The 22,293-nt window shown below is 45.8% G+C and overlaps 1 protein-coding gene across 1 annotated transcript in view; it reads right to left on the bottom strand.

Annotated features, from left to right (window-relative positions):
* LOC147661177 (palladin-like) overlaps positions 1 to 22,293 on the bottom strand; it is a 347,061-nt gene that overhangs the window by 238,136 nt on the left and 86,632 nt on the right. Inside the window, exon 2 of the mRNA XM_086951261.1 lies at positions 7,207 to 7,298. The gene's annotated coding sequence lies outside the window, so the exon portion shown is untranslated. The remainder of the gene's footprint in view (positions 1 to 7,206; positions 7,299 to 22,293) is intronic.

Here is a 22,293-nt window from a genome sequence, read left to right as displayed (position 1 = left end):
AGGATAATTATATTAAAGATTTGTTGCCTTCTTCTAGAGGTAGGCTTTTTTGACAAATATCTCGTTTTTATTTCTGCATTTAAAAGTGATGGTATACGTTTGTGGCGAATACAATTACTTAATTGGCGCCCTCTATTACCTTTCATGATCCCTTAGATCCGGAGAGCAACTGCTTTAAATATGTCCCAACAATGAAAAGGACTACGTTTTTTCAAGCCGCCCTTTGATCGTTCAATAAGGTAATTTCATGCAACCTTGGGTCTATCCTCAGTATAACCTCCTTCACCCAAACCCAGTTCATAATTTAAAGTCTCTTTGAGCATAACGAGTTGTCCGTTATATAGTATTTCTGGACTCTTTCTGAGACCAATTTTAAAATTGTTTTCACTTTTATCCTGTCTAGGACAAGCCCCACCTTACCCTTCCCTCCCATCACGTCCTGACGAAGACCCGTTTAGTAAGGATCCACTGTCCTACATTCCCTGGGTCGAAACGTAGACTTCCTTCTACTCCCCCTGAACTCCTAAAGGACAGCCTGATGTACACAGCTAATTAGGAGCTTCAATTTGAAACGTTGTTTGATATTCATACACTGTTTGACCCCTCCTATGGGTATCTATAATTTTTTGTGATGATAATTTGTGCACATGAGATTTTCTGACTAGTGATGTTTTAACTGTCATGAAATGTGTACCCCTTTCCTCACACCCCTCCCCTGTTTTTCCCGTGTGGGCGCATCTAATTTTGTATATACTATATAATGACTTGGATTATTTTTGGATCATTGATTGATTGCAATAGTGCGGTGATAATAAAAAACACCTTGCACTCTGATTTTTCTGCGAAATTATTTTGTTTCAAAACATTGTGATTTTTTCTAAGAAATTTTTGGTGTTTGGTCAGGGACCACTTCCTTATATACCGACTTATTACCCAGGTCCCACTGATCGTATGGGTCTAACCCCTTTATCTACAACAAAAGTGTTACCACAGCATGTTACGGCAGTGAAATTTGGGGTTATGTTCCTCTGGAAGCCCTACAGATAGTCGAAAATAACTTTCTAAAACAAGTACTAAGGGTTCCCAGGGGCATGGCAAATTTCTCTGTACATGAGGAATTGGGGGTTTCCTTCGTAAGTGACAAAATTGCAGTCAACCCATTGTTATGCTGGATGAATTGTTGGTTAAATGACAACATACCACTCACCCAGCATATCCTAAGAGAATCATTATCATGGGATAACATGATGAAGGTTCCCTGGTTAAAGTACTTATATAAGTGCTTTGCTGACTTAGGTCGTCCTGAACTCTTTTTATCTCCTGAATCGATTACTAAAAAGGATGTTATAGCGGTCAAGAAAGCTTTTATTGATTCTAGACATCAGGATAGGGAATCATGTGAACTAAAAAAAGAAAGTGTCCGTAATCATGTATTAATTAAAAGCACCTTGCTAATGGAACCTTACCTAACATGGCAAATGTCTAGGTATGACCGTTTTTTATTGACAAGGTTCAGGTTCAACCTGTTTCATTTTTTGTTGGCTGTTCCCAGGGGATCTCATCGTGGGCATGTGTTGCCGGCTTCCGGCTGCGACAATAAGTCTCCGCAAGACCTGGCACACTTCCTGTTCTTTTGTCCCTTTTATGCTATACCGAGGAAGTTATATTTAAAACCCTGTTTGAAAAAATTAAACTTTATACAATTTCGCCCTGCACTGCACTTTCTTCAGCTGCTAAGCTGTGAATACACCTTGTATATATGTAATTTTTTTAAATTGGCAGTAAAATTTAGAAACAGTATGGAAGGATAAAAATATTATTTTATGAATTGCTATCTCCTCTTTTTAAGGACTTCGTAAATGCTTTGACTGTTCATTGTAGATTTTTTTTCTTTTTATGACTATATTATAACTGTACCTTCTTTCTAATGTATAATTGTGTTATTAATTGTAACGTAATTGCTTTTATGGTTGTCAATAAGAACAACCGAATAAAGTTTATTGACTTGACTTGACTTGGATACTGGTCTCAGAATCACTGAGAGTTCAAATCTACCTCAGGGACCTTTAGGAACCCACCTCCTGTGCTGCTGAACTCTTCAGAGTCCGCAGGAGCTCTGGAGAAGCAAACCGGTCAAATGCGTTTAGGTGCCTGCTGCTGCAGGGAAGTAACTCCTTTTCTCCAAAGGAGATTCTTCAGTCGTGCAATCGTAGTGCAGGTAGTCAAAGTACTTGGGGCCATATGTATCAAGCAAATTCGCATTCGCAAAGGCCTTTGCGAATGCGAATTTGCTAAATGGAATGTATTAAGAAAAATTTGGTGCAAAATAAGGAATCGCAAAATTTGCGATTCCTTATTTTGCAATTGCATTTAAGGAATCGCACATTTTGCGATTCCTTAAATGCAATGTATGTAGCAAAAAAAATTAGCAAAATGCCCTTAAGGAATCGCAAATTACCACCAACTTCTAGTTGGTGGTAAGTTGCGATTTCCTTGAAAAATGCAAATTTTTGCATTTTTCAAAGTGCCATGTGATGCACATACATGCCCTTAGAGCATGTATGTGTGCTACATGTGCACCCATGCATATTTCAGGGGTGCAACAGGGTGTCCTTTGGACACCCCTGCACCCTTGAAATTATTCTCAATTTGCGATTAGCAAATTGCGAATCGTAAATTGAGAATCGTAAATTGAGAATAACTTCCCATTATGGGCCTCCTGGCCCATAGAAATGAATGGGAAAGTATTCCTTAATTGTGATTCGCAATTTGCTAATCGCAATTAAGGAATTTTAAGGAATCGCAAAAAGAAATGCGATTTTGTACATAGGTATCTTGATACATATGGCCCTTGGTTTCTTCTTAGCAGAATATTGTCCAGGTAAAATCTAAAGTCCTGTAGTCAGGTAACCCACTTTATACCTATGGGAAGGGGTTGGAAAGATTCTGTGGATCCTCCTAGGGGAGGGGTAGGACAGAGGGGTAGGTATACCCATGTCCTTTGACCAGCTTCGCACCAGAGCAGGAGCCAATTGCTCCCAGAACTGGTTTGAGCTGGACTATCCACAGGGACACCAAATGTGCCCCCAGTGCAGACTTTCTGGCACTCTCAGAGTGCACCCACCCAGGCCCCAATACACTAAATCCTATCTGGGAGGTGGTATCACCACCCTGTTTCAGGATGCCTATTGTCATGCCTTCCTCTGCGCAAGCTTGGCTCAGCAGCAGGAGGGCAGACTCATGTCTGTGGCTGGCAGCATCCGTTTTGTGCAGCCCAGGTCGAGAAAACTGGTATTGGGTAAACCCGGTGACCCACATTAGTGGTTCTTGAAGGGTGGAATCATACCTCCCACACCAGTTACTGGTGTGAAGGTATGATTCCAAGGTGTTTGACACCAACCAAGACATGTTTCTAAGCAGCCGTAATAAAGTTAGCATTTACCACAAGGTTATAATGCACTTAAACATATATGTCTGGCTGCATCACAGACAACCCTGGAAAATTGGTCTTCTAAGGCTGTAGAGGGGTTCTGCTCATGCAGGGGCACACTCTCACGTAAAACCCAGCACCCTGCCCTCAGGATTGATAAGGCCTGCCCTAGGGGTTACTGATAGGTTTTTATGTGTAGTGATTTAGATAGATATAGTGTAATATATCTCAGTAAGTGGTGCAAGCACCATCTTACACAGTATGCTGTAGCAGACCTGTCGTGTTATTTTGAATGGTCTCTCATGGGTGGCATAATACATGCTGCAGCCCATGGGAGGTCTCTGGGGTACCTATGACCTGGGTACTATATTCTAGGGACTGATAAGGGTACCCCCAGTATCCAATTTGGAGTGTACCTAAAGTACATATACAACAATTCAAGGGAGAAAGCAGATAGACTGGGGCCCGATTAGCAGGATCCCAGTCAGACTAGTCATAAACAGTGATACATCAGCAAAAAAGTGGGGGTAAAATAAGAAGAAGGTCCTACTTTCCTACACAGTACCAACAACATATATAGCAAATTCAAACAAAATCTTCCAATGGAAACTTTACCACCTAGGACAGTGTTCTTCAATCTGTGGGGCGCGCCCCCCTGGGGGGGCGTGATGCCGTCTCAGGGGGGGCGCGCACTCCATCCTAAACTCGAACTACCATTTCCCACATCACACGTTCTTGGGCGGGACATGGAGGGGGTTCATCTGTCACGGAGGGTTGTGAGGGCGGGGCCCGCCCCTTCCATGATGTCAGGGGTGTCCCCGGTGACATCACGGAAGGGGCGGGCCCTGCCTTTGCAGTCACGAGGGGGGAGCTGCCTGGTCCCCTGTAGCCGCCGCCATCGGGATCCACGTGGGATCCACTTGGGATCCATGTATATGCCGCAATTAGCCCCCAGAGCAGCGCCATCGCGGGCTCTGGGAGCTTCACTTTAAAAAAATTGCCTCGAGCCCCCGGGCCGCCCAAAGCCATCCGTAATGCCCCGGATCCTGCATCAGCCCCCGGAGCTCCGCACCACTGCAGAGTGCTCCGGGGCTTTATTTTTCAAAGAACGGATCCTGGAGCCCCACACCCGAACCCACAGGAGCCCCCAGAGCCGCGCACAGGACATAGCGGACTCTGGGAGCTACCACAGCCGCACAAAAACCCCAGAGCTCCGCATGAAGCGCAGCTGGCTCCGTGGGGGCTTCATTTTTAAAAATCGGGCCCTCGAACCCCAGCACGGCCTCACAAGCCCCCAGAGTACCACGCATGGAAACGGTCTCTGGGGCATTTATTTTTATTAAAAAGGACCTCGAGCCACACTGCAGCATAAGTCCCGGAGCCCTTCACTTGGCCCGAGGGTTCTGGGACCTTTATCTTTTTTAATAATCGTGCCCCACACAACTGCAGCAACGATCCCCCCAGAGCACCACGCAGGGAAGCGGTCTCTGGGTGCACTTTATTTTAATGGAAACGGGGCCTCAAGCCCCAACACCCCGGCCATCTTTATTTATGTGTTTATTTTAAATATATACTGGGGCCTCAGGCCCCCCAAAGCCTTGTTCCTCCTGTAATGCACCGTTTGCTGCTCTTGTATTTGTTTGCTCACGATTGTTACTTTTGCCTCATGTAACATAGCATTTGCTTTTGTAATTTGTTCACTTGTAATGTTCTCTTGTATCAGTTCTGTTCTGTTCCTATTGTGAAGCGCTCTGACACCTTCGGGTAAAGTCCGCGCTATAGAAAAATGCATTAAAAAAATGCTTCCTGTCTCACCATCCGCACCGGCTGCTCTGAATCCCACATAGCCCCCCCTGTCTCTTCTCAGAGTCTCTCCACAGTGCCTCCCTCCCTCCCCCTTGTCCTCAGACTGCCTCAGCCCCTTCATGACCCCCCCTGCTTCCTTCCACCCATGCTTCCTGCAGCTCCACAGAGCTTTGCTGGCATGGCTCGCCCCCACATGTGCCAGGGCTGTGTTGGGCACACTGCTCCTTTCATGTGTGTGCCAGGCGAGGGCCTCCGTGCCCAGCATCAAAGCTATATGTCAGGCGGTGACACCCCCCCTGCTGCCCCCTCGCCCCCACCCCACCATCTGTCTCCCCTTCTCTCCTCCTTTCATCGCTGCCCCCTCTTCCACCCCCTCTCTCCAGCTCTTGTTGTCAGGCAGGAAAGACAGGGTGAATCTTTCCAGGGGGGATATCACCCATCGGGTGGCAGGGCATGCGCCCCCTCCTGTCCCTTCCTCACCTCGCCATTCAAAGTCTGATAAAGCGCACCGAAGCAGGGAGAGTCTGTGGGGAAGACCAGCATATGAACAGCCTTGCACGCTCACAGGTGGGTCCTTGAGGCTGCACTTCCTGCATTCACTCACACTCTACCTGCAGGAAGGCGCCTGTAAGGGTGCTGCAGGAGTGCAGGGCACACAGATGGACACACGCACCCCACACCTCTACCCCCCTCTGGCGGAACCCCGGCCTGAGCTGAGCCGCCCAGGACAGTGCCCTCATCACGGTACACAGCCCTGAGATACTGTGGACACCCACCCAGCACCGTGCCCACATCATGGTATGAAGCAAGGGTACGACAGATGCCCAGTACAATACCCACAACATGGTCCAGGGCCATTGGCTGCGGGGGGCAGCCGCCCGGCACAGAACGTGTAAGAAAGTAGGATCTGCCTTCACGGTTACCCCACGATTTGCTGGTGTTAGTATACAAGTTACCATTCAACAAGCAATAACTGCTTTTCACCTCCTTTTTCTTGGCTAACCACAGGCAAATGTAACGAGTTCGGCCCCTGCAGAAACAGACATGAGTAGGGTGTTAAATGCTCTTTAAGATGAACACAATAACAGTCTGTAATCTCAATCAAATATTACCTTCAAATTATTTGAGGGTTCTTTCTGGCTAAAACAGGAATTAACAAATAAGGCTGAAAGAAAATGTTCATGGATTATGTCAAATTTAGATATTATTTTAGGAAGTGGGGGTTGAATTCACAGAAGTTCATCTTTGAGAAATGGGATTCTCAATCAATAAAACATTCGACGCCCTGACGTACATACTTGGTATGAGTAGCACTATAAATGAAATCAAATACACATGAGGGACGGTCTATGCGAAGATGAGGGGCACCATTGGAGGGTGGTAGCAAGGCTGACTGGCCGCACCGGGTATCAGGCGTTTCCCAGGGAGGCTGGAAAGGTGGGGGCGGGTTTGTTACTGGGGGCTGACACTGCAAAGTTCCTTGTATATCCAGCATTTTTTAGGCAACAATAAAAGTGGCATCGCTTATATTCAGGTGTGGTTCACCAGGGTCAGGTGACTCATGTACCTGCTGGAAGATTGAGTTTTGAGCTGTGTAATAAGCCTTTGTCATTTAACCACACCCGCTCACAAACCTGCAGTTAACTAAACACACTTATTGTGTTGGACATTATTTGCCGGATATGGCCCAGGATATGAGGGTGGCGGTCCATTATGTGGTGTACGAGATTCCAGAAATTTGTCAGGTGGTGGGGGGGCCCGACATGTACAAAAAATCAGCTGGGGGGGCTCAAGCTACAAAAGTTTGAAGACCTCTGACCTAGGACTATCTACAATAACCACATATATATATTTTAATCTAGATCACACTGCAACACTTAATTAACGGAGTATACGAATATTATGAGGTCCAATTTCAATACACTTAGGTAAATCAAAGAATAACAAATATTCTCTTTCACAAAACTCACCTGTCGTGCAAAAATATGAAGTTGATAGACGTTTTTTGGATTTCAGAAATAGAATCTACATATTTCTCTTCTCAAACATGGTGACCCATAATCTGTAGCAAACAAAATACAAGGTTAATTTTAGTAGGAACAGAAAATGCTAATGGGTGATGGTAATCGAATAACACATACTAAGAGTATGGTAAGTTTGTTTTAACTAGACGCATTCAACATTGAAGGCCTGATTATGAGTACCCCGGGTAGGATACCACCTGCCTGATGACAACTGGCCCAGTATTCCCACACCCGGTTTTTCCTGAATGCGATAATTCCTGCCTTTAAAATCGCATGTTGCTTTGGCTAAATCACCATTTTACATTTCCTCCTCCGCGATCTAAATCCACTCCCTCCACCCTCACCTAACAGCATCTTCATCTCACATTTAGCACCTGCTCAAAGTCAAAGGGGATTCCAGCCAGTACTGACAATTCGTGCAACCCAGAAGTTCCTCATGGAATTCCGGTTTACAAATGCAGAGTGGAGTGTTTGGTAGTGAAATAAGAGGCGGGCTCAAATTTTTGTAAGAAGCCAGTGGAATGCCGGGCTGATGAATACCAGGGCTGGTTGGTCTTTATTTAATCTCATGTTTCTTTCATCCACCAATATAACCTTCCTGTCGCTATATTAAACTGGTGTGGGTTCCTTTTCGTTCCTGGTTTCTCGCTTTGACACCATTCTCTTTCCCCTTTGTTGCTTTGTGTCTTTCTTGATCTGGGCCAAAGTCTGATGATTAAAAATACGTTCTGGCCCCAAAAAGGAGTGCTGGTGGGCCCATCTGGAACCACAGGCTCAAATCAAGCACTGGCAACATCCAGCAACACGAGTAAAGATGTGCAGTTTGAAGAGCACAAATGAAAAAGACTCCACATGCATGTTCAAAGGACACTACATTTACCTCAACCGACATTTTTTAAGTTTGAAAACTGATCCTTTATTATGTTAAGTAGAAAGAGAAACACGCTCATTGTTATTTGAAGGTGGAAGTGCGTGTTACTGAAGCCAGTATGCAAGGGGGGGCATGTGTTTAACTTTATAATCAGAGGCATCTGTCTCCTTCAGTGGAGACGAGGGCTCCTGTACTCTACCACACATGGATCAAAGTGATATGTGCAGTGCTAGGTCTCTTACCTATCTTCACAATCGTACAGCCCAGCACTGCGTTGTGTGACCTGTCACAGCATACGGACGCTCTACATGTAACTCTTCCCATAGCAATGCTATCAGGAGAATATCATATCTCCCACATGAGTATGGACCATAGATACATAATATAAATTCACAAAACATATCAACACAAAAACAAAAAATCAGTACATAACCTAAACCATGCATTTGTTAACCACATTTTTATGCTTTAAGGCATTTAAGTGCGGAATAATTGATGTTGTTTCCCACTCCAGCACAATGGTACGCCTACATTTCCACGCTTCTCTTCTACAGCAGGGGTGCCCAGGGTGTAGGGACAGAATCCATGCCAGATTTTTACCATTTCAAAAGAATGAATGTGCATACAACGAATCTGCATTGGACTCTGGTCCCAATGTGAGTCACTATCATACAGCTCCTCGTGCATCTTGGAACATGTAATACGACACAAGTTGGCCATGTGAGCCATTGAAAGATCCACAAAAAAACATTTAGAATTCATGCAGCAGACCGACTTGAAGTTGTCATTATCAAATGTCAGCAACCAATGGCTCTGCCTATTGGTGCTTGAAGAAGACTAGCCTTGCATTGCCATGGTATATTTGTGGATTTCCAGCATTCTCACTCGAAAAAGGGCTCGCCAGATTTAAACAGATTCAAACAGGATGTTGATATTTCTACTGACCCTATACTGATGAACATTCTGACAATCTAATCATTCTAAAGAAAAATCAGGGCTTCTTCGATGGTGACTGGCCAATGTCAAGAAATTCCATGTTGTGGTCACATGCTCCATGGCTCGATTTTTAACACAGAATATGAATTAATATAACCAAGATAACATTTCCCCCTAATTCCCGACATCAATGATTTACATTTTGTAACAGTTGGCTACAACATGATATATGAAAATGGCAATTTTAAACATGAAGGTCGTGAAGAGCTTGTTACAGTTTTTTTCCCTCAACTGCATTCTTCTGCCAGGTGATGTGCACATTTCGCAAGTAGGTGAATTTAACAGTATTTCTATGACATTTTTCAATTCATGGAATTTGCAAGATGTCCAGCTTATAACTTGTGCAAAGAGTCATTTTTTGATGATATTCCTCACTACAGTATTGATGTTACGAAAAATGCCTTCTCAGCTAGCGACAATGCATGATTAAACCCTGTGGAGACCCCTAAGGGGTGGAAGTTTCGTGGTGGTCTCAGTTTACTTAAGTTCAGAGATTCGAGGGAGAACTGACAATCATGTTAGTCAGCATGACGTCGAACCACCCACCCCCTTCAGAGTCTGACCGGGGTGGGCGGACTGGTGTCATGTTAGCATGACATGCATGCTTTGTGTGACCGGGGGCAGGCAGCAGCACTAATGTGCATGACTGGTGAAGGTCGGCAAATTTTTCTGACCAGCCCAGTTTTTCTGTCTGCTCAGGCTGTGACTGCGCATTAGGAGAGCAAGGGTTGAGCAAAGGCTCAAACCTCGGTCTCCTAATGGGCAAGTGGGCGGCAAGCAGCCCTGCTAACCCAATCATGGCGCTGCTGGAGCAGCGCCAGGATTGGTTGAGAGGGTTTGCCAGCAGTGACGCAGCTGTTTGTAGGTGCCAACCAACAGGACGCCAGAGCAGAGGCGACGCGGACCCGTCAGGTAAGATTTTTTTTTTTTAAACTCCTCCCGGCACGGCCCCCACCCCTGCGCCTCCACTCCGCCCCCCCCAGAGAGTACTGCGAGCCGCGACTGAAGTCTTATTTTAAGAATGGTGGGTGAACAACTATTGCTAAATGTTGATTATGAGAAGGTTGTTTTGGTGATCCTGTATTTTAAACTGTGATGTAAATTTTAGCCGCATTCATGGTCCACGTTGATTATAGGACAAATCTTAACTGTTCGGCATGTTATTCCCTCTCTTCAAAGCCATTGCAGCAATATTATCTGTTTGCTATTCGATGGAACAACACCTCACCAAACGTATCTTATTGGGAGATGTTATTGGAACAGCTACATAATTGAGCATAAATGGCTGCCTCTTTCCCATTGCGTTTTTGCAATTACATATGAAACTGTTGGCTGTGTAGCGGTCTAGTTGTTCACCGCTAATCACGTGGGGACCCCTACCCGTAAGTAGATGCTCACAATATATCACCTTCGAGCCAGACATGGCGAAAAGGCTTAAATAAACGGACCACGGTCGCTCGGGACTTCTGGTCCACCTGAGTGCTCTAGCCAACGTGTCTGTGTGCCGTTATTAGAAGCTCGTAGGTCCTCGCTAGTTCGGGCCCTCACACTGGCGATGTAGGATGGGATACATGTGAAGCTGATGCCTCACAACCAGAGAAAAGTTTGTATACTCTGGACCGTAGACATGCCAATGACGAAACGCAACCGCCATCGTGGTGGCGCGAGGAAACCTGATCGTATCAGCGCAGTAAGATGCGATCGTGAAGGAGCCAAGAAAATCAAGGTACCGCCTGCTCTGCGCTCTCGCTGTGAAATTGATTGTACTTGTGAAGCGATTAGTGTGATAAAATAAAATTGAAGTGGCCAGATTGATTGCGGCTGCATACACTTTGAGGGATAGTGCAGTTGGCCTGAAATGCGGATTTAAGAACTATCGCAAGTATAGAGCTTACTGGTCTTCCATTTTGACCTGATGGGACCCGCGCAGAGAAACATTGATGAAGGGCGCTCCTAAATGCTCCTAAATTACATTGCTGTGAAGGTGTGGTGCAAACCGCGTGGGACAGTGTCAAAGAATAGTGCACCATACTGAATACTGACTGCACTGAGGTGCGCAGGAGCGACTGCGGACTACTGGGAAGCAATAGTGAAGTGAAAACTCAGCCCTAGGTTGTTGGTCACGTTGGGGGGCTCTGATACTACCGCTAAGAATTAGACTGATTATACGAGTCATATTGTTTATTTTGCACATGTTTTAATAGGAATTTAAAAAAATTGTACTGTAATGAAACCCTAACCTTTTAATTGTGCAGGACCCCTTTATATTGTCCCGCTAGCGCTCGCAGCGCTTAATCCTCACTTTGCTTGCCGTTCTCCCTCGCCCAGCCGATTTAGGTGCTGGGGCGAGAGACAGCCGCCATCTTGGAGGAAGACAGGGCAGCGCGCTAGTCGCTGGCTGACTCCTGCCCTCCTCAGCTACCTATAAATGTGCACCGTGAGCAGACGGCGCAGCGGGCTGGCGCAACGGGCGCGCCGGAACCGCGCCGAAGTCACGCCAAAGTCCTGCCCGTCTGCGCCCGTCTGCGACAAGCCGGGACCAGGGGCCACAAACCCTGCCCAAACCAATAGTAATGCTCCTAATACAAGCATTATAACCTACTCTAGTCATGAGTTGAGGGAGATCAAATACAAGGCGCCAATTAACATCCATGCCTGTGCTCGAGTGGGTTCAACAGAGACGTTGGGCCCATTCAGCTGTTATAACTGTAGATGGGAGAGCATTCCTAAACAAACTCATGTGACAATGAATACCCCCACAACCCCCCTTATTTGCATGTATTTGAATGTTAGATCTCTGCCCAAACACTCCACATACATTTGGGATTTTTTAAAGGAACACAAACCCGACCTGGCTTTTTTAACTGAAACATGGCTGGATGATCACAATACTCCAGATATAGCCACAGCCCTCCCTCCAGAATATAAGATTCTGAACGTGAATAGAATGAGGAAAAAGGGAGGAGGCGTCGCTCTTTTATTTAGAGACTTTCTCACTTGTAAGCAAGAGACCGACATACAAGTGGAAAACTGTGAAACTATGGCTTTTTCAGTGTCCTTAAACACTAATGTGTTATTTGGAGGAGTACTAATCTACAATCCTCCTGGCTGCACATTAAATTTCAGTACACAATTACTGGAGCAAATTATGCCAGTCTGTTTGAAGAAAAAAAATATCCTCCTCCTCGGAGATTTTAACATACATTTTGATAAATGCAATAACCCCCTAACAAAACAATTAGTGGAGGATATGGAAATCCTGCAGATATCCCAAAGAGTTAATCATCCTACACACACGGCAGGTCACATATTGGACTTGGTATTTTCTAACATGGAATCGATTGACATTGACTCTGTAACACCTCTGCTATGGACAGATCACTATATGATCACTTTCCGTATCAATCTACCTACTATACACACGAGAACACTGGGTCTAAGTGTAGCAAGCACGAGGAGTTGGAAAAATTTCCCAATAGACAAATTCAAACAACATTTTTCACACCCGAGTTTAGCATCTACTGACATTCATGAAGAAATAGATTTACTTCACACAAGTATTAAGACTGCACTTGAGTTCTGTTCCACCCTCCGAGTTCATCACAAACCCAGAACTACAAAATCGGAAAGGTGGTACGGACCAGAATTGAAATCTCTAAAGAGAAAATGTACATCTCTGGAACATAAATGGAGAATAGGCAAGTCAGACGAGACCAGAAACACTTATAAACAAGCACTCGTACTCTACAATAAAGCAATCAAGAAGGCAAAAAAGGAGTATTTTACACGTAGAATCACTGAGAATAAAAATTCCTCAAAGGAACTTTTTAAAATTGTCGGGGAATTATGTAACCCAACAAATCTTTCAGTAAAACTTACTCCATCACAAGAGAACTGCAATAAACTAAATGATTTTTTCTGTGAGAAAATTGATATCATTTATGCCTCTTTTCCTAATTGTAGGCCAGAAACTATTGAGCGCAGTATGCCAACCACAACTCAAGTAACCTGTTCAAGTTTTGGCCCTTTTTCAGAAGCCAAGGTAGGCAGAGTCATGCTCGAGGTTAAGTCAGGATCCTCACTAGATCCATGTCCGCACTACATTTTTTCTCAGCAAACCCCTGTAATTTGCCCTGCCGTAACGAAAGCACTCAATCTTTCCTTATGCTCTGCTAAATTTCCAAGATCTTGGAAGCAGGCCCTAGTCACCCCACCAGTAAAAAAAGCAGGATTAGATGTAAACAACCCTGCCAACTATGGACCAATATCCCAGTTACCTTACCTCTCAAAAGTGCTGGAGAAACTGGTCAATAGACGGCTATCCACTTATTTGGAAGCCAATGAACTGTTGGATATCTCTCAGACAGGTTTCAGGGCGAACAACAGTACTGAAAGAACACTTTTGGCGGTGACGGATAATATCAGGGCCCAGGTGGATCAGGGTAAGACAGTCGTCCTGATACTCTTGGATTTATGGGCGGCTTTTGATACCGTACCACACGACCAACTACTGAAAGCCCTGGAAGGGAAAGGTATTCGAGACAAGGCATTGGGATGGCTACAATCCTTTTTGGCGGATCGAACACAATCAGTGTGTCTGGGTGATTTCATTTCTCCCCCGCGAAACATTAAATATGGGGTTCCTCAGGGGGCTTCATTAAGCCCAACCCTGTTTAATGTATTTGTTTCCTCATTGGCAGCCATTGGAAGAAAGTGGGGTGTTGAAATGTGTTCTTATGCTGACAACACCCAGCTGATGGTCACCATTGATGAGAAAGATGATCCTAAAACTCGACTACTAAAATGCCTGACTGAGCTGGCCAATTGGATGCAAGAGCACTGTCTGAGATTAAATGCAGACAAGTCAGAAATCCTCCTGTTTGGCAAAAATCCCCAGCTCTGGGACAACAGCTGGTGGCCAAGTAACCTGGGCTTGCCCCCAAATCCTACCATAAAACCGAAAAACTTGGGTGTGGTATTGGACAGTGCTCTGTCCATGAAATCACATGTCTCCACTGTCTGTGGCAGAGGCTATGCATTATTGAAAATGCTCAGACGAGTCTTCCCCTGGATTCCGACTGAGTGTAGGAAGACCCTGGTCCAGTCGCTGCTGATGAGCAGACTGGACTACGGCAACTCTCTGTTTGTTGGAATGGCAGACTATCTTTTCTCTAAACTGCAGATAGTGCAAAATGCCGCGGCAAAGGCTGTATGCAATAAGAAGAGATATGATTCGGCCAAAAGTTGCATGCGAGAACTACATTGGCTCCCAATGCGACAAAGAGCCAAATTCAAATTACTGTGTATCACACACAAGGTACTTTACAATACAGGCCCTACCATTCTACACAATAAAGTCAAATTCCATAGACCATCGAGGAACCTTCGATCCAGAACTTCAGGAAGAGCAAACACTACCCACGTGAAGACTGTCAGGATGGGAGAGCGGGCTTTCTCTCACCTAGCTGCAACCAAGTGGAATGAACTACCTCCCAATCTCAGACTGACAGAATGTCTCTTATCATTTAGGAAACAATTAAAGACACTACTCTTCCCTAAACCAGAATAATCAGTAATCAATGCGGTTACCGTACCCCTCAGCACCAAACCTCAGCGCCGTGATATCCTACCTAGGATGATTGTTAGCGCTTTATAAATAAATTAAATACAAAATACAAATAGTGTTGTCGAGGAGACACGGCAAAGCCCGCCCTGAAATCTGAAGAGCGCGCATGCATAGTCAGAATCAGCTGTGCCTGACAAGAAGATCTTGAAGTCTGAAATGCCCGCTGAAGCGCGCAAAATTGACAGATTGTCTAACGGCAGCATGCAAACAAATACTGGCACTGGACAAGCACTGGCATAATCAACCATCCATAAACCAGAGCAAATTGAACAAACAAACATACATTGGCAAGATCAGTTGAATGCACACTAAAGTAACGTCAGAAGGCAAACAAGCGTTGGCAAACAAAAAAGCACTGGCAAAACAAATTGTCTGCTAACAAGAACAACTACATCACAAGACAAACAAGCACTGGCAAACAAACAAGCATTGGCAAAACCAGTTGTCTATGAACTAAAGTGAATAAGCGTAAAACAAACAAGCATTGGCAAACAAACAAGCATTGGCAAAACCAATTGTCCGCGCATTGGCAAACAAACAAGCAATAGCAAAACCAATTGTCTACTAACTAAGGCAACAACATTACAAGAACAGCCAAGCAGTGGCAAACAAACAAGCATTGGCAAAATCAACTTCATATGCTGAATCACCATGACTGAATAGGCTACCTCTACCACCGCTCCACAACCCGCAACTCCGGCGGTCGCGCCCACACATGCACATTCACAAGTCAGTACAGTCCCCCGTTAAGTGAATTAATTGACCATCCCACTGCGTCACCAATGTGGAACATATGGATTGGCTGTTTAAATAACTACTTTATCGCAACAAGGGAGACAGATGGTGCTGTAGAAAGATCCCTACTATTACATTTTGCAGATTTGCACATCTACCAATTACTGGACAACCAACTGACTATGAAGCTGCAGTTCGGGCACTTAATGCACATTTTGACACTCAACTGAACCCGGACTATGAACATTTTAGGTTGCGACAAGCCCGTCAAAGAGAAGGAGAATCTATGGACACTTTTCATGCCCGTCTCAGAGAATTAGCCAGCACTTGCACAGATGATGATCAAGACAAATAGGTGCGAGCACAGACCATTCAAGGGTGCTGCAACAAAACCCTGCGGACCCTCATTCTCATTCAACCATGTATATCTCTGGAAGATATACTAATCCTAGCACGATCTCATGAACTTTCTGATGTCATGGCAACAGCCACGAGAGCAGCGCTTAACAAGCCAAATGAACTGGCAGCAAGTGTCAAAACAGAGCAAGTTGACGTCGTTCGCACCTCCACTCGCGGAAAATGAGGACGATGGCCCACCAGAAGACCACGACAGCCCCAATTTGGATACTGTGGGAGGGAAGAACATCCACATCATGAATGTCCAGCGAAAGACAAGATATGCTCAAAATATGGATTCCCCAATCATTTTTCAAGTGTGTGTCGAGGCAGCATGCGTAGCAGAGGAACTCCTGGGAGAAGACCCCCAGCAAGGTTGGTGAAACATCTTCCGCTAGATGATCCCAGCAAAACAAGAATCTTGAAAACACAGATGACCCATAGACAACACATCGAAGATTCATCCACAGATGAAGAGGAGGAATGCTACCTTGTCTCTTTTGCAAGTGACCTGAAACGGCGAAGGCATCCCCAGCCAACATGTGCCATAGAAATCACAGGATCACCAGTTACGGCCCTCATTGACACTGGAGCATCAGTGAATGTAATGGGAAGCCAGCACTACAAAAAGCTCAACCCAAGACCGCCACTAGTACCATCCAAAGTGAGAATACTCACGTATAGCAGTCAGAAACCACTACCTCTGAAGGTTAAGATGACTGTGCAAGTAAAATCAGAGGACCGCAAAATTACCACAACATTTCATGTAGTTGACAGAGAAGCGGACATATTAGTGGGAAGCCATACAGCCGAAGATTTAAGCCTCATAACATTTGCAAATGCAGTAAAAACTCTGCAGACAGAAGATATGCTAGACCTGTTCCCGCAACTATTCAAAGGATTAGGATGCGTAAAACGACCACCAGTAAAACTACATATTGACACATCAGTACAAGCAATTGCTCTGTGACACCGACATATACCATTTCATTTGCGACCCCTGGTAGAGCAAGAAATACAAAAACTGGAACAACCGGGGGTGATAGAAAAAGTAACTGGACTAACTCCCTGGGCGTTACCCATGGCTATATCTGAAAAACCAAAACAGCCCGGCCAAATCAGACTTTGCATCAATATGAGGATGCTCAATCAGGCAATACGCAGGAAGAGACATTTGAAACCCACAGTTGATGATAACCTTGCTGATCTTAATGGTTCTCAGTGGTTTTCAAAAGTGGACCTCAACGCCGGATACCACCAGTTAAAGCTAGCTGAAGAGAGCAGGTATATAACAACATTTTCAAGACACCTAGGACTTCGACGTTACAAAAGATTAAACTTCGGAATATCTTCGGCCGTAGAGATTTTTCAAAATACAATTAGAGAAATCCTATCTGCTCTACAAGGAGTGCTTAATGTCAGTGATGACATTTTAATACATTCTGCTACACTTGGAGAACATCATCGACGACTCCGAGCTACTCTGCAACGCCTACAGGATTATGGTGTCACACTCCACAAAGAAAAATGTCAATTTTTTAAGAAAAGCATCGAGTTTTTGGGTATGTATTTAGCCAAGAGGGGGTAAAAGTCGACCCAAGAAAGTCTCATGCCATCTAGCTGGCTCCAGCACCGACGTCTGTGTCCAAAGTTCGGAGTTTCCGGAGTATGGCGACGTATTGCGGAAGAGTCATGCCCAACCTGGCCACCCCTGCTGAACCACTTCGGAGCTTAACAAAAAAAAGAAGCTGGGTGGAAATTGGGCAAAGAGGAAGAAAAAGCGTTTCACAGAGTAAAGTCAGCCTTGCAAGAAAAGACTACAATGGCCAATTTCGACACCACACGACAAAGAGAACTGATAGTGGATGCCAGCCCAGTAGGGTTAGGAGCCCTTCTGGCCCAAGACACAACACCAGGAACATGGGCCCGCTAGTCTTCGCGAGCAAAGCACTGACGGCGACGGAAACTCGATACTCACAAATCGAACGAGAAGCACTGGCCATAAAGTGGGCATGCAACCACTTTCATTTATATATCTCAGGACACCCGTTCCGTGTGATAACTGATCACCAGCCACTGATCCCGCTATTCAAGGGGACTTCCCCACACCTGCCACCCAGAATAGAAAGATGGGCGTTTCAACTTCAACATTATCAACTAGATCCAATTTATCGACTGGGTGCAAAGAACCCAGCAGACTTTTTGTCACAACACCGTGTGGAACCCACAAATCACAACTCTGAACTGGATGAACAAATTGAAGACTTCATCAACATAATAAATCAATGGGTGTGCCCAAAAGCTCTCACAATTTCAGAAATTGAAGCCCACGCAAGAACTGACATTGTGCTCGAGAGGGTAATGGATGCTCTAAAGAAGGGAATGTGGGCAAACGTTCTCCACAACATCAATGGGTGGAATGAAGCAGACCGGACCCGTCTAGGGAAGATGTGGAAAATACATGAAGAGCTAAGCGCAACACCCAGCGGCATTGTGCTAAGAGGGTCCTGCATTGTGATACCCCTAAGTCTCCAGAAACGAGCTACTTCTCTAGCACATGACGGACACCAAGGTACAAAAAAATGAAATCCAGAATGAGAGAAAAGGTGTGGTTCCCAGGCTTAGAAGAAGCTGTGGATGAGCTGGTACGTGAATGCCAGGTATGCCAAATCACTGGAAACTCTGAGTCACTGGCTCCTGTTATAACCGAAGAGCCAGCACCGTCACCTTGGTCGTGGATAAGTTTAGATTTCGGAAGCTTTCCAGATGGTAGAACCGCTACAGTGCTAATCGTTGGATACACCAAATATCCAATCGTGGGGTACTGCCATTAACTGCATTTAACCACTTACTACCGATGTTTGAGATGACCTTTGCCCTATTTGGGTTACCACACACAATCAGAACAGATAATGGACCACCTTTTCAAGGAAACGAAATTAAAGCATATAATAATAATAATAATACTGATTCTTGTATAGCACGAACAGCTACCTCGCGAGGAGGTGTCCCGGCGCTGGAAAGAAACTGCAGCAGCAGAGAGGAATGCAGGGAGAGGTACTAGCCTTTCTGCTCAAAGAGCCAAGTCTTTAGGAGTTTCTTAAAATTGGCTTCTGACGAGGCAGATTGGATGGCAGAGGGGAGGGAGTTCCAGAGCTTCGCAGTGCCTGCCGAGAAGGATCTACCTCCGAGTCTCGCCCTTCTCGCTCGTGGTACAGCCAGTAGGATCTGAGAGTTTGATCGCAGGTGTCTCTCTTGATGGTAGCGGGGAAGTCGCAGTTTAAGATAATTGGGACAAGTCCCTTTTTGTGCTCTGTACGCTAAGGTGAGCGCTTTGAATTTTACTCTGCTCGCCACTGGGAGCCAGTGCAGCTCGTGAAGATGCGGAGAGATATGATGTTTAAAAGGCACGTGTTTTATCAATCTCGCAGCTGCATTCTGCACGCTCTGCAGGCGTTGTATCAGATATTTCGGGAGGCCAAGATAGAGGCCGTTAGATTAATCCAGTCTGGATGTGACTGTCGCATGGACCACCGTTTTTCGACAGTCAGTTGGTAGAAGAGAGAGAAATTTACGGAGGTTGCGGAGTTTATAGTGGCAGCTAGACGTGACTTGTTGTATGTGAGAGGAGAAGGAAAGCGTCTCGTCCCACCATACACCCAGATTTTTTGACTTGGTGCCAGGGGTGGGGGCAGGACCCATTTCGGTGGGCCACCAGAGGTCAGGGGAAGGTGGAGTACTTTTCCCAAAGAATAGTACCTCGGTTTTGCTAGCATTCAATTTTAGCTTGTTAGTGTTCATCCATCTGGCTACGTCACTAAGACAGCCTTTTATTTTGCTAAACGCTGCTTCTGACACCTCAACGTATGGGAAGACTAGTTGTGTATCATCCGCATACGAAATCGCCTTGACCCCCCATTTGGCGATTAAGGTAAAAAGTGGGGCCAGATAAACATTAAAAAGTAGCGGGCTGAGGGCGGACCCTTGCGGGACGCCACACCACAGCCGTTTGGGTTTAGAGGAGAAAGCGCCCAGTGCTACTTTCTGAGAACGGTTCGTAAGATAGGAGTGCAGCCAGCTCAGTGCCTTGTCCTCCAAGCCAATATCCTTCAATCTGAGCAGCATTCTACCGTGATCCACAGTATCGAAGGCGGCAGATAGATCCAGGAGCACCAGCATGGCTGATGCTCCTGAATCCAAAGACCACCTGATTGACTCAGCCACCTCAATGAGGGCAGTTTCAGTGCTGAAGCCGGCCCTGAAACCAGACTGTGTTTCGTGTAGTATGCCTCTTTTTTCGATAAAACTATTGAGTTGGCGTTGGATAGGTTTTTCGAGCATTTTACCCGGGGCTGCTAGTAGGGAGATGGGGCGGAGATTGCTCAGATCATAGGGGGCGCCATTGGGTTTTTTTTTCAATGGGAGAAGAGTGGCATGTTTCCAGCAGTCGAGGAACGTGCCAGTCTCGATGGACATATTCCAGATGTGTAGGAGTGGTCCCACCGTGGCATCCGACATCATTTTCCACAGTTTGGGGGGGCAGGGATCATCAGGAGCACCTGATTTGCATTTGCGTAGTTCTTTCAATGCATCCTCGTGGGTGATTGGGAGGAACAGTGTTAGGGGAGGGGTAGGCATCTCAGTGATATCATGGTCTGCCATAATTGTTGGCTCGGAGGGGGTGAAGGAGTCATAGACCTTCAGGATTTTTTTGTCGAAGAAATCCCGAGATATCCTCACAAAGTTTGTTGGAGGGAGTAATTTCTGTTTCGATGGCCTTGGGTTTGAAGAAGGACTGAACTATTTTAAAAATGTCTTTGCTGGGTTGTTCCGCTTGTTGAAAAGAGGATACAAAGAACAGTTTTTTTGCTTTTTTTATGGAGTGATGAAGGCTGTGCAGGGCTTTTTTGTAGCAGATTTTTGCAGGTTCGGAGTAGCTTACCCGCCACTGACGTTCTAGTCTTTTGCATTTGCTTTTTTCAGCTATCAGTTCTGCAGAGAACCAGGGAGCAGACGGGGATTCTCTACGTGAAGTGGCTATTTTGGGCGGAGCAATAGAGTCTACTGTGCTGCTAATCCAGTGATTCAGTAGTATTGCATCAGAGTTCACATCTTCTGATAGTAAAGGGGGGGCAGCTGCGAGCGCGGGGCATAGGGTCTCGGTGGATAAGTTATCCCAATTCCTTCGCACATACGTGCGCTTTCCTGTTGTTCGAAAGCAAGCAGGGAATGAGATTAGGAAGGGGACAAGGAAATGATCTGTCCATAGAAGTGGGAGCGGGGGTTTAGTTGTGGTGTCCGGTATGTTAGAGAAAATGAGGTCCAACACATGACCTGCCTGGTGCGTGGTACCGGAGGTGATTAGGGCTAGATTTGCTGATTGAAGTGTGTTAATAAGTTGGGAAGCCAGAAGACAATCAGAACTGTCTGCATGAACGTTAAAGTCACCGACTACTATATAGTGTGGGTGAGAGAGAGTGTTTTGGACTATGAAGTCCATAAGTTCATGGGTATGGGACGGAGAACAGTCCGGGGGTCTGTATATTATCAGGCCAGCTAGGGATGTTTGAGGGTTGATTTGGAGGCAGAAGTGTAGCCCCTCTATGCCGGCGAGGGTGGTAGGAGTGGAAGAGGACAAGGTGTATTTATCTTTAAAGATAATAGCCACTCCGCCACCTCTTCTGTTCTTCTCTCTATTGGAGAGGCTTAGAGTGAAACCGAGCGGAACAGCTAAAGCAATGGAGGCAAGGTTATCTTCGTTGAGCCACGTTTCGGTAAGAAATAGGGCGTCCCACTCGGAGTCAGCTAGCAGCAGATAGATGTAATCTGCATGTTTAGGAAGGGATCTGCAGTTCAGTAGCCCAGCTTTGAAGGGGGAGGTGGGAATGTTGGCTGAGCGATGGTTCAGTGTTTTTGGGTAAGAGATTGCTGAGACTGAAACATCACACAGAGGCTTGTTGCACCGTGAGCAGGAGGGGGGGAGGTCCGGGGTGGAAAGGTCGAGCCTGGGAGCCTGACAATGATTGGCAGGGTTAAGTGCTAGAAGTTCGCTTCTAGACCAGACTATCCTTCTTGGGTGAGGATGGTCACTGGCAGCGTGGCCGGCGCCGGACGCGGTCCGGTCGCGGACGGGCGCAGACGGGCTTGCCTTAGGCGCGCCTTTGGCGCGCAATCGGCGCGCCCGCTGCGCTCGTCCGCTGAGCTTCCGGGGTAGACACATTTTTGTAGAAGGGAGGGGGGCGTGGCCAGATGGGGTGGGCGTGAGCGCAATGGATTCCCCTCAGCTGGCATCAATGAGGGTGTGTTCCCCTCGTCAGCGCTGAAGTCCGCTGAGCAGGAGAAAGGCAGATTGTTTTAAAAGTACACGGTATTTAGTCACACGTAAGAGTTTAAAACAGTTAAAAGTCAG

This window comes from Lissotriton vulgaris, unplaced genomic scaffold (genome assembly GCF_964263255.1).
Source record: "Lissotriton vulgaris unplaced genomic scaffold, aLisVul1.2 SCAFFOLD_1053, whole genome shotgun sequence".
Classification (NCBI taxonomy): domain Eukaryota; kingdom Metazoa; phylum Chordata; class Amphibia; order Caudata; family Salamandridae; genus Lissotriton; species Lissotriton vulgaris.
This window is presented reverse-complemented; position numbering and strand designations above follow the sequence as displayed.